The sequence below is a fragment of the Mauremys mutica genome, chromosome 12 (assembly GCF_020497125.1).
Source record: "Mauremys mutica isolate MM-2020 ecotype Southern chromosome 12, ASM2049712v1, whole genome shotgun sequence".
Lineage (NCBI taxonomy): Eukaryota > Metazoa > Chordata > Testudines > Geoemydidae > Mauremys > Mauremys mutica.
In genome coordinates, this window is record NC_059083.1 from 41,241,829 (window position 1) to 41,255,346 (window position 13,518).

General features: G+C 50.9%; 1 protein-coding gene across 1 annotated transcript in view; it reads right to left on the minus strand.

Annotated features, from left to right (window-relative positions):
- The window catches only part of LOC123345053 (zinc finger protein 883-like), a 902,586-nt gene that overhangs the window by 84,673 nt on the left and 804,395 nt on the right, over positions 1–13,518 (minus strand). The window lies entirely within an intron of this gene.

The window sequence follows — 13,518 nt, forward strand, 5'->3', positions numbered from 1 at the left end:
TCATAATACAGCTTGTCTACACAGGGAAATTAATTTGGATTAAAGCAGGGTATGAATTTAAAGTCCAATAACTAGACCTGATCAATTCTCTGCGTGAATGTTCATATTCCAGAATAAAAGCATTTTATTCCAAATTACTGTAACCCACTTGTGAGGCCGGAAAGCCACCTTCATTAATACTTCCGCTGTATACTTGTGGATTTAGCTATTTAAATGGATTAAACTAAATTTGGAATGAAGCACTCTTATTCCAGAATCAGAACATCCACACAGGAAGTTAAATTGGGAATAGTTATTCCAGAATAACTCCTCATGTAGACAAGCTCTTAGGGTATGTCTACACTACAAGAGTAGTTCGATTTAACTTAGGTCGAATTTGTGGATTCGACGTTATGAATTCGAATTTGTGTATCCACACTAAGGACACTAATTCGACTTTGTGAGTCCACACTAACGGGGCAAGCATCGACTTTGGAAGCGGTGCACTGTGGGAAGCTATCCCACAGTTCCCGCAGTCCCCGCTGCCCATTGGAATGCTGGGTAGAGCCCCCAATGCCTGCTGGGGGAAAAATGTGTCGAGGGTGGTTTTGGGTAACTGTTGTCATTCAACCGTCACTCCCGCCCTCTCTCCCTGAAAGCGCCGGTGGGAAATCTGTTACCGCACTTTTCTGGTCAGTGACAGCGCGGACGCCACAGCACTGCGAGCATGGAGCCCGCTGCGATCATCGCTGCACTTATGGCCGTTGTCAACTCCTCGCACCTTATCGTCCACCTCTTCCACAGTCAGCTGCTGAGAAATCGGGCGAGGAGGCTCCGGCAGCGCGGTGAGGACATGAAGTGTCAGAGTGGCACAGACCTCTCACAAAGCACAGGACCCCGCACCGCGGAGATCATGGTGGCAATGGGTCACGTTCATGCTATGGGACGGCGATTCTGGGCCCGGGAAACAAGCACGGACTGGTGGGACCGCATAGTGCTGCAGGTCTGGGATGAATCACAGTGGCTGCGAAACTTCAGGATGCGTAAGGGCACTTTCCTTGAACTGTGTGACTTGCTGTCCCCTGCCCTGAAGCGCCAGGACACCCGGATGCGAGCAGCCCTGACTGTGCAGAAGCAAGTGGCCATAGCCCTCTGGAAACTTGCCACGCCAGACAGCTACCGGTCAGTAGCGAACCACTTTGGCGTGGGCAAATCTACCGTGGGGGTTTCTGTGATGCAAGTAGCCCACGCAATCGTTGAGCTACTGCTCTCAAAGGTAGTGACCCTGGGAAACGTCCAGGTCGTCATAGATGGCTTCGCCGCGATGGGATTCCCAAACTGCGGTGGGGCTATAGATGGGACTCACATCCCTATCCTGGGACCGGCCCACCAGGCCAGCCAGTATATTAACCGAAAGGGCTACTTTTCAATGGTGCTGCAAGCACTGGTGGACCATAGGGGACGTTTTACCAACATCTACGTCGGGTGGCCGGGCAAGGTTCATGACGCGCGTGTTTTCAGGAACTCTGTTCTGTTTAGACGCCTGCAGGAAGGTAGTTTCTTCCCGGACCACAAAATAACTTGGGGATGTGGAGATGCCTACAGTGATCCTTGGGGACCCAGCCTACTGCTCATGAAGCCCTATACAGGCGCCCTGGACAGGGACAAGGAGCTCTTCAACTACCGGCTGAGCAAGTGCAGAATGGTGGTGGAGTGTGCTTTCGGACGTCTCAAGGGGAGATGGAGGAGCTTACTGACTCACTCGGATCTCAGCGAAACCAATATCCCCATTGTTATTGCAGCTTGCTGTGTGCTCCACAATCTCTGTGAGAGCAAGGGGGAGACCTTTATGGCGGGATGGGAGGTTGAGGCAAATCGCCTGGCTGCTGATTACGCTCAGCCAGACACCCGTGCCATTAGAAGAGCCCAGCGGGAAGCGCTGTGCATCCGGGAGGCTTTGAAAGCTAGGTTCCTCAGAGAGCAGGGTAACCTATGACTGTCCAGTCTCTTTACAGAGAAGCTGAACCTGCCCCTGTTTCAGTTACTATTGACTTTTTTCAGCGGTTACATACCCCGTTCCCCAGGTTTCCCCCCTTCCAACAGACGTTTAAAAATAAATTTATTGGAACACTTTTAATTCACAAAGTTTTCTTTACTAACGAATTCGCGTTAAAGGGTTCAAACAGGGACGCAGACTGTGGTGGGTACGGTGTGCAGTGATGTACAGACCGCTTCTACACTCGAGGACTGACAGGCTCCTGCTCCTACAGCGGTCTCTGGGGGGAGGACGGTGACAGGAGGGTGTGCAGGAAGGGGTGAGGGGTGTGTGGGAAGAGTGAGTAGGTGTAGGGGGATGATGGCGCTGGCTGGGGCTCAGGGCATCGGAGAGGTTCATGGCTAGGGTGGAAGGGCATGGTACGGGCAGCCTGCCTTGCCATTTGTGGATGCCAGGCGCTCGGACCCTGGGGCAGCATACACCTCCCAGACTGACCTGCGGCAGCAGACACCTCCCACAGTGACCCGGGTGCCTAGTGACTGCACTCTGTGTGTGACCTGCTGTTGATCCTGCCCCCATGTCTGTACCCTGTTAATGGTGGCTGTCCTATGCAATTAACAAACCCCTCCCCCCCCTTCACACAAAGTCTTCTGCAAAGAAACATGACAGAAACAGTAATGAACAGCAAACTATTTTTAATACTCAACTACACAGTTGGGGGATGAAACTGGGATTTGGGATCGGGTGAGCCAGGAAGGGAAGCAATTCTCATACTTTAGGGAATGAGAGCTGTTTGGTACATGAGCGCTCTTCTGGGGTGGAGTGACAGTTTTCACGGCCCCTACCGCCCCTCCTTCTTGTGATTTTGGGTGAGGGGGGGACAGGACTTTGTGGCGGGGGAGGGTGGTTGCAGATACAGTTCAGGGGGGCTCTCTGCTCCTGCCTGCGGTCCTGCAGAACATCCACAAGGCGCCGGAGCGTGTCCGTTTGCTCCCTCATTAGTCCAAGCAGCGTTTGAGTCGCCTGCTGGTCTTCCTGCCGCCACCTGTCCTCCCGTTCGCTGTGTGAGCGCTGCTGCTGAGAGACGTCTCCCTCCACTGGCTCTGCTGGGCCGCCTCGGCTCTGGAGCAGGCCATCAGTTCAGCGAACATCTCGTCCCGAGTCTTTTTCTTTCGCCGCCTAATCTGCGCCAGCCTCTGTGAGGGGGATGCCGGGGCAGTTCGGGAAAGAGCCACAGCTGTGTGATGGGAAAAGGGAAGTGATTTCCTTGCAAAGATACATGTTTGCGAACACTGAACACAGTCTACTCAGTTTCTGTGAACAAGACCATACAGGGCACCTAATCTCATGTGCTCTCAGGACAAGTTCGAATTTTCGGCATTCGCTTGCATTGCCTGGGGTCTTGCACTGGAGATCGGACAAGCGGGGCAGGACAGCAGAATCCGTGTAGCAGCCAGGCCTGGTAAGCCGTAAACTTTAGGCTGCTTAACAGTTAATGGATAGCAGTGCCCTCCTGCTGCAGGCAATCTGGAAAGCATAAAGTCTGACCCTGTTCCAGCCCCTCGCGGCTGTCCCCGGGAAAGATCCCTGTATGTTTTTCCTCTGCAGCCTCCAACACGTGGCTGTTAAACGACGGTCATTGTTATGCAAAGGAAAAGTCAAGCATTCACAATAGTAACATTAAAGTAATTCCCCTAATTAGATGCAGCAGTCGCCGAGCGAGATCACCCTGAGGCGGGTCAGCAGGAGAAACAGAGAGCGCATGCTGCATGAATCCCTGCACAGACCAGGGCCCTATGCTGCCATGCTGGTCGAGGCAATGCTCCCACTATACCTCAGGATGGCCTGGCGCGGAAGAGTGTGCTTCCACGGAGCACCCAATAAGGCACCTCTCCCCAGGAACCTCCTGCGGAGGCTTTTCGAGTACCTCTCCGAGAGCTTCGTGGAACTGTCCCAAGAGGATTTCTGTTCGATCCCTATATGCATTGACCTTCTTTTCATATAGTTTTTATTCCTGTTTTGTTAAAAAATAAATGTTTACATGTTTATAGCACTTACCGACTGATCCTTCCCCTGATTCAGAGTCCGGGTTAACGGCCGGGGAGGGTTGGTAGGGATCTCTGTGAGGGTGATGAAGAGATCCTGGCTGTCGGGGAAAGCAGTATTGTAAGCGCTGTCGCCTGCCTCGTCCTCCACAAACCCTTCCTCATCTTCCCCATCGGCAAACATCGCCGAGGAACTGCCCGTCGACACTATCCCATCCTCAGAGTCGACGGTCACTGGTGGGGCAGTGGTGGCAGACCCACCTAGAATGGCATGCAGTGCCTCGTAGAAGCGGCATGTCTGGGGCTGGGCTCCGGAGCGTCCGTTTGCCGCTTTGATTTTTTGGTAGCCTTGTCTCAGGTCCTTGATTTTCACGCGGCACTGCGTTGCATCCCGGCTGTATCCTCTGAGTGCCATGGCTTTGGAGACCTTCTCGTAGGTCTTTGCATTCCGTTTTTTGGAGCGCAGCTCCGAAAGCACAGACTCATCGCCCCACACAGCGATCAGATCCAAGACTTCCCGGTCAGTCCATGCTGGGGCCCTCTTTCTACTCTGAGATTGCATGGAATCCTCTGCTGGAGAGCTCTGCATCGCTGCCAGTGCTGCTGAGCTCGCCATGACGTCCACACAGGAAATGAGATTCAAACTGGCCAGACAGGAAAAGGAATTCAAATTTTCCCGGGGCTTTTCCTGTATGGCTGATCAGAACATCTGAGCTCGGACTGCTGTCCAGAGCGTCAACAGAGTGGTGCAGTGTGGGATAGCTCCCGGTGCTACTAAGTTCGATTTGCATCCACACCTAGCCTAATTCGACATAGCCATGTCGAATTTAGCGCTACTCCCCTCGTCGGGGTGGAGTACCGAATTCGAACTAAAGAGCCCTCTAGGTCGAATTAAATGGCTTCCTGGTGTGGACGGGTGCGCGGTTAATTTGAATTAACGCTGCTAAATTCAAATTAAAGTCCTAGTGTAGACCAGGCCTTAGAGTATGTCTACACAACAAAATCAGGTCGATGTTATAGCAGTTGATTTTTAGAAATCAGTTTTATACAGTCGACTGCGTAGGTCCCCACTAAGCGCATTAAGTCGTTGGAGTGCGTCCTCACTACCATGGCTAGCATCGACTTACGGAGCGGTGCACTGTGGGTAGCTATCCCACAGTTCCCACAGTCTCCGCTGCCCATTGGAATTCTGGGTTGAGCTCCCAATGCCTGATGGGGCAAAAACATTGTCACAGGTGGTTTTGGGTACATGTCATCAGTCTCCCCTCCCTCCGTGAAAGCAATGGCAGACAATCGTTTCACGCCTTTTTTCCGCACAGACGCTATACCATGGCAAGCATGCAGCCTGCTCAGCTCACCGACACCACTGCTGTTATGTCCTGGGTGCTGCTGGCAGCAGACAGTGCAGTAGGTCTGTTAACCATCATCATACACCACTTCTGCTGCAACTCTGCTCTGCTGCTATTGCCTTGATAGCAAATTTCTCCACGTTGTCTGTCATGGACTCCCGGGTACGTGTGTTCTTCCTCGGGAAATGTGTGTGGTGCTAACCATCGTCCTCCACCGCTTCTGCTGCAACTCTGCTCTCCTGCTCTTGCCTTGATAGCGAATTTCTCCATGTTGTCTGTCATAGGCTCCTGGGTACGTGTGTTCTTCCTCGGGAAATGTGTGCGGTGCTAACTGTCGTCTTCTGCTGCAACTCTGCTCTCCTGGTGCCATGAATCCACCTTGCAGGTTCTCTCATCATTCTGTATAAATATCTATTCTCGTGGCATCCATCATCATCCACCGATTCTGCTGCAACTCTGCATTCCTGCTCTCTTTCAGACGCCATACCACGGCAAGCATGGAGCCCACTCAGCTCACCGCTGCAGTTGTGAGCATTGTAAACACCTTGTGCATTATCCTGCAGTATATACAGCACTAGAACCTGCAAAAGCAGGCAGGGAGGCGATGACAGTGCGATCATGATAGTGATAAGGACATGGACACAGATTTCTCTCAAAGCATGGGCCCTGGCAATTTGGACATCATGGTAGTAATGGGGAAGGTTCATGCAGTGGAACGCTGCTTCTGGGCCCAGAAAACAAGCACAGATTGGTGGGATCACATAGTGTTGCAGGTCTGGGATGATTCCCAGTGGCTGCGAAACTTTTGCATGTGTAAGGGCACTTTCATGGAACTTTGTGACTTGCTTTCCCCTGCCCTGAAGTGCAAGAATACCAAGGTGAGAGCTGACCTCACAGTTGAGAAGCAAATGGCGATAGCCCTCTGGAAGCTTTCAATGTCAGACAGCTACCGGTCAGTCAGGAATCAATTTGGAGTGGGTAAATCTACTGCGAGGGCTGCTGTGATCCAAGTAGCCAACACAATCACTGAGCTGCTGCTATCAAGGGTAGTGACTCTGGGAAATGTGCAGGTCATAGTGGATGGCTCTGCTGCAATGAGATTCCATAACTGTGGTGGGGCGATAGATGGAACGCATATCCCTATCTTAGGAATGGACCACCTTGGCAGCCAGTATGTAAACTGCAAGGGGTACTTTTCAATGGTGCTACAAGCACTGGTGGATCACAAGGGACATTTCACCGACATCAACGTGGGATGGTCGGGAAAGGTGCATGATGCTCGCATCTTCAGAATTCTGGTCTGTTTGAACAGCTGCAAGAAGGAACTTACTTCCCAGACCAGAAAATTACCATTGGGGATGTTGAAATGCCTATAGTTATCCTTGGGGACCCAGCCTACCCGTTAATGCCATGGCTCATGAAGCCATACACAGGCACCCTGGACAGTAGTAAGGAGCAGTTCAACTATAGGCTGAGCAAGTGCAGAATGGTGATAGAATGTGCATTTGACGTTTAAATGCTCGCTGGCGCAGTTTACTGACTAGGTTAGACCTCAGCGAAACCAATATTCCCATTGTTATTGCTGCTTGCTGTGTGCTCCACAATATCTGTGAGAGTAAGGGGAAGATGTTTATGGCGGGGTGGGAGGTTGAGGCAAATTGCCTGGCAGCCGATTACGTGCAGCCAGACATCAGGGTGATTAGCCGAGCACAACTGGGCACCCTGTGCATCAGAGAAGCTTTGAAAACCAGTTTCATGACTGGCCAGGTTACGGTGTGACAGTTCTCTTTGTTTCTGCTTAATGAAAACCTGCCCCCTTGGTTGACTCTACTTCCCTGTAAGCCAACCGACCTCCCCTCTTCGATCACCAGTTTCAGAGGCAATAAAGTAATTATTATTTCCAAGTCATGCATTCTTTATTAATTCATCACACAAATAGGGGGAAAACTTGCAAGGTAGCCCGGGAAGGGTGGGTGAGAAGGGAAGCACCGGGTGGGGTGGTGGAGGAGGGAACGACAAGGCCACACTACAGTTCAAAACTTATTGAATGCCAGCCTTCCGTTGCTTGGGCAATCCTCTGGGGTGGAGTGGCTGGGTGCCTGTAGCCTCCCCCGCCGCATTCTTGGGCATCTGGGTGAGGAGGATATGGAACTTGGGGAAGAGGGCAGGTGGTTATACAGGGGCTGCAGCAGCAGTCTTTGCTCCTGCTGCCTTTCCTGCAGCTCCACTAGACGCCTGAGCAGGTCAGTTTGCTCCTCCATTAGCCTCAGCATTGCATCCTGCTTCCTCTCAGCATGCTCCTCCCTCCTCTCATTGTGTTCATTTAACGCTTTCCTGGACTCTGCCATTGTTTGCCTCCATGCATTCTGCTGAGCTCTTTCAGTGCAGGAGGACTGCATGAGCTCTGAGAACATGCATCCGACGAAGTGGGTATTCACCCACGAAAGCTCATGCTCCAATACGTCTGTTAGTCTATAAGGTGCCACAGGACTTTTTGCTGCTTATACAGGAGAGTTGTTCCACAGGATGAGGAACGCATCTCCTGGGGATGCAGTCCCAAATCCCACTCTGGAGCAAAATAGGTGACATTTGCGATTCTGGATTGTGGCAAAGAGGTCTATTGACGGGATGCCCCACTGGGAGAAGAGCTGTTGTAGTATCGTGGGGTACAATTCCCATTCGTGTTCTTTGGAGAAGTGTCTGCTGAGTGTATCAGTGGTAGTGTTGTGACAGCTGGTTAGGTACAAAGCAATAATTTGTATGTGCACCAATTCCACAATCGGATGGCCCCATCGTGCTCCCCCCTGTCTGTTGATGTAAAACATACATGCTATATTGTCCGTTAGGACCTGGATAGATTTGTTCTTTGTGAGGGGAAGAAAGGGGAGGCAGGCTTGTCCCACTGCTCTGAGCTCTAGGAGATTTATGTGTAGATTAGCCTCTGGCGCAGACCAGCAGCCTTGTGCCGTGTGTCCCCCCAGATGCGCTCCCCAACCGATCAGGGAAGCGTCCGTGGTGAGCATGAGCATTGGGGATCGTTGCTGGAAGGGAACGCCCATGCAGAGGTTCCCTGGTCTTGTCCACCATTGCAGGGAAGCTAGTACGTTCGCTGGAGGAGTTAGCAGCATGCAGAGGCTGTGTCTGCTGGGTTATAGTTGGAGTTGAGCCAGCCCTGAAGACATCTCATGTGCAGCCTGGCGTACTTGACCATGAAGATGGTGGCTGCCATGTGGCCAAGGAGCTGTAGGCAAATTCTTGCCTGTATCCTGGGACGAACAGAGAGCATACGTACGAGGTGTATGATAGCGAGGAATCTGTTGTGTGGCAGTGAGGCTCCGGTTCGAATTGGGTCCAGGTGAGCCCCAATGAATTCGATCTGCTGTGTAGGTGTCAGGATGGATTTTTGGATGTTTATTTGCAGGCCCAAGCTGTGGAAGAGGGAGATGGCAAAATGAGTAGCACAGTGGGTCTCAAACTTTTTTACGGGTGACCTCTTTCACATCGCAAGCCTATGAGTGCGACCCCCCCTAATAAATTAAACACACTTTTTAATATATTTAACACCACTATAAATGCTGGAAGCAACTGGGGTTTGGGGTGGAGGTTGACAGCTCACGAGCCCCCATGTAATGACCTTGCAACCCCCTGAGGGGTCCCGACCCCCAGTTTGAGAACCCCTGAGGTAGCATGTAGCATCTCACTGTATGAGTTGCCCTTGATGAGGCAATCGTCTAGGTAGGGGAAAGTATGATCCCGTGTCTGCGGAGGTGGGCCATGACTACGGCTAGGGTCTTGGAGAATACGCTCGGTGCTGTGGAGAGTCCGAATGGGAGTACCCTGTATTGGAAATGGCCGTGACCGACTGTGAACCATAGGAAGCGTCTGTGGGCTGGATGAGTAGATATATGAAAATAGGTGTCCTGTAGGTCGAGGGCTATGAACCAGTCCCCTTGTTCCAGCGCAGGTATTACTGTGCCCAGTGTGACCATCTTGAATTTCTGTACCCTTACGAATGTGTTCAGTTGGCGTAGGTCTAGGATAGGCCTCCATCCCCCGGTCTTTTTCGGGGTCAGAAAGTAGTGGGAGTAGAACCCTTTTCCTCAATGCTGTGTCGGCACAGGTTCCACTGCACCTATCTGTGGAAGATGAGCCACTTCTACGTGAAGTAGGAGCTCATGAGAGGGGTCCCTGAAGAGGGATGGGGAAGGGTAGGAGGGTAGGATATAAAAGGGATGGAGTAACCGGACTGAACTATTTCCAGGATCCAATGGTCCTGTGTAATCTGTTGCCAGGCATGGTGGAAAACCTGGAGGTGGTGGCCAAATGGGCACGTAGGCGATGGCGTCAAGGGGTGGTCGTGCAGACCCTCAACCAATGCTTCAAAATTGTTATTTCTCGATGGGTGGGAGGTAGCTGTTTGTGCTTGGTTTTATCTGCACCTAGGAGGTCTAGTATCATATGGTCTGTTCTGAGGCAGGTGATACTGTTGTGTGCATGGCCTCTGGTAAGGTTGATACTGTTGTCTCCTGGGAAGGGATGGGTAGATCCCCAGGGTGCACAGGGTCACTCTAGAGTCTTTCAGGGTGTGAAGGATTTTGTCAGTTTTCTTGGAAAAGAATTTGTCTTTATCAAAGGGGAGGTCCTCCACTTTGGTCTGCAGGTCTTTGGGGATACCGGATGCAGAGAGCCAGGAAGATCTGCACATAACCACTGCAGTTGCAGTAGTGCAGGCATCTGTATCCGCCATGTCCAGAGATGCTTGTAGGGCCGTTCTAGAGACCAACTGGCCCTCGACAAGGACTGACTTAAAGTCTGCTCTCCTGTCCTCTGGAATATGGGAGGTAAAATCAAAGAGTTTATTGTAGTTATCAAAGTCGTAGCTTGCAAATAGGGTGGAATAGGAGGAGGTATAAACCTTGCGGCCCAAGATGTCAAGGTGTTTGAGGTCCTTGTCTTGCGGGGTGGGTGGTAGTGCGGCTGTTTCGTCCTGTGAGTCGCTGCATCCACTACAAGAGAATTTGGTTGTGGATGGGAGAATAAGAAGTCTACATCCTTAGCAGGAACATAATATTTATGTTCAGCCTTTTTGCAAGTTGGTAAGATAGAGGCTGGGGTCTGTCAGAGAGTGTCAGCTGGTTCTAGGAGTGCTTCATTTATGGGAAGTGCGATCTTTGAAGGTGCAGAGGGTTGGAGGATTTTGAGGAGTTGGTGTTGTGGTTCCTGGACCTCCTCTAAAGGGATGTCTTGGCTGAAAAATTGAAACTTTTGAAAAGTTCCTGGAACTGTTTGAAGTCGTCCACATTTGCAATTGTTCCCTTCAGAGACCAGGGAAGAGGATCTGCACTGCCTCGAGTCCCATCTTCAGCTGAGGATGGTTGAGAAGGAATTGAGGGAGGCGCGGGACACGCGTGCTCAGGCAGACTCTAACAAGACCGCGAGACAGCAGCTGAGAGCGTGCATCATATCCAGACACTGCTACCGAAGATCTCTGATCAATGGCACCGGGATGCACCATCACCTGGAGTGGAGCACCCACAGGGACAGCACTAGAAGAATGGTTTCCTCTCCATGACATGAACAGACCCTGAGTGCTAATGTATGGCTCTCTCTCGGGGGGAAGTGACTCTGTCCACAGACAGCCCACCCCAAGCTCGTCCTCTCCGAGGACTAGAAGACCATGCACCGAGGAAACACAAGGCAGAGCCTGCCTGAGATCCCCAAGAGATTTGACTCATACTTGTGTTCTGGGCTCCAAGGGGAGTTACTATCGGGAGGTGGAGGTAGGTAATTGGTACGGCTGGGCCATAGAGGTGGCCAGGGAGACAGTGACGGGGAATGGGGAGTTCAGTTTCAAGCCAGAGGAGGGAACTGGACAGTGGGACTGTACCGAGGGCAGTACTGGGCTCTCAGCTCCCCGCACACCCCTCTGGCTTTGCATGAGAGCCCAGGGGAGATCAGGTGCATCTGGACTATGAGTGAGGGGAGGTGACATTTTATAACGCAGACACCGAGGTCAGATCTTCAACTTTCAAGCTTCGTTTGGTGGGAAAATCTTCCCTTTCCTGTGGCTCATATCTCCAGGGACTGGTATCTTGTTGAGAAGAGGGGTCAGAGTTTTCTCTGATTCCACATAACGAAAACCTGCTTACTATGCAAAGCAGTTATCCCATTGGGAGTTAGGCGTCTAAGCACCTTGGAGGAGCTGGGCCTCCATCACCTGAAATCGGCTCTGTGGATGAGGGGAAAGCAGTGGATGTACTATTTCTGGATTTTAGCAAAGCTTTTGATACAGTCTCCCACAGTATTCTTGCCAGCAAGTTAAAGAAGTCTGGGCTGGATGAATGGACGGTAAGGTGGATAGAAAACTGGCTAGATGGTCAGGCTCAACGGGTAGTGATCAATGGTTCCATGTCTAGTTGGCAGCCGGTATCAAGTGGAGTGCCCCAAGGGTCGGTGCTGGGGCCGGTTTTGTTCAATATCTTCATTAACGATCTGGAGGATGGTGTGGACTGCACCCTTAGCAAGTTTGCAGATGACACTAAACTGGGAGGAGTGGTTGATACGCTGGAGGGTAGGGATAGGATACAGAGGGACCTAGACAAATTAGAGGATTGGGCCAAAAGAAATATGATGAGGTTCAACAAGGACAAGTGCAGAGTCCTGCACTTAGGACGGAAGAATCCCATGCACTGCTACAGACTAGGGACTGAATGGCTGGGTAGCAGTTCTGCAGAAAAGGACCTAGGGGTTACGGTGGACGAAAAGCTGAATATGAGTCAACAGTGTGCCCTTGTTGCCAAGAAGGCTAATGGCATTTTGGGTTGTATAAGTAGGGGCATTTCCAGCAGATCAAGGGATGTGATCATTCCCCTCTACTCAGCACTGGTGAGGCCTCATTTGGAGTACTGTGTCCAGATTTGGGCCCCACACTACAAGAAGGATGTGGATAAATTGGAGAGAGTCCAGCGGAGGGCAACAAAAATGATTAGGGGGCTGGAGCACATGACTTATGAGGAGAGGCTGAGGGAACTGGGATTGTTTAGTCTGCAGAAGAGAAGAATGAGGGGGGATTTGATAGCTGCTTTCAACTACCTGAAAGGGGGTTCCAAAGAGGATGGATCTAGACTGTTCTCAGTGGTAGAAGATGACAGAACAAGGAGTAATGGTCTCAAGTTGCAGAGGGGGAGGTTTAGGTTGGATATTAGGAAAAACTTTTTCACTCAGAGAGTGGTGAAGCACTGGAATGGGTTACCGAGGGAGGTAGTGGAATCTCCTTCCTTAGAGGTTTTTAAGGTCAGGCTTGACAAAGCCCTGGCTGGGATGATTTAGTTGGGTTTGGTCCTGCTTTGAGCAGGGGGTTGGACTAGATGACCTCCTGAGGTCCCTTCCAACCCTGAGATTCTATGATTCTATGATTCTATGATCTCCCGTAACATAAGTGAAGAGGATCCAGGAAGAAAACAAAAGGGTCTTGTGGTTAACAGAAGGCAAGCGGCGAGATCTGGTTTCAGTTCCTGGCTCAGTCACACACTCTCTGTATATAAGAACATAAGAACAGCCATACTGGGTCAGACCAAAGGTCCATCTATCCCAGTATCCTGTCTTCCGACAGTGGCCAATGCCAGGTGCTTCAGAGAGAATAAACCGAACGGGCAATCACCAAGTGACCCATCCCATCACCCGTTCCCAGCTTCTGGCAAACAGAGGCTACCATCCCTACCCTTCCTAACTAATAGCCATTGGCGGGACTTATCCTCCATTACCTTATCTAGTTCTTCTTTGAGCCCTGTTACTGTCTTGGCCTTTACAACATTCTCTGGCAAAGAGTTCCACAGGTTGACTGTGAATTGTGTGAAGAAATACTTCCTTTTGTTTGTTTTAAACCTGCTGCCTACTAATTTCTTTGTGTGACCCCTAGTTCTTGTGTTATGAGAAGTAAATAACACTTCCTTATTTACTTTCTCCACACCAGTCATGATTTTACAGACCTCTATCACGGCCCCTCTTAGTCATCTCTTTTCCAAGCTGAAAAGTCCCAGTCTTATTAATCTCTCCTCAGACAGAAGCAGTTCCATACCCCAATCATTTTTGTTGCCCTTTTCTGTACCTTTTCCAATTCCAGTATATCTTATTGAAAGGGGACGACCAC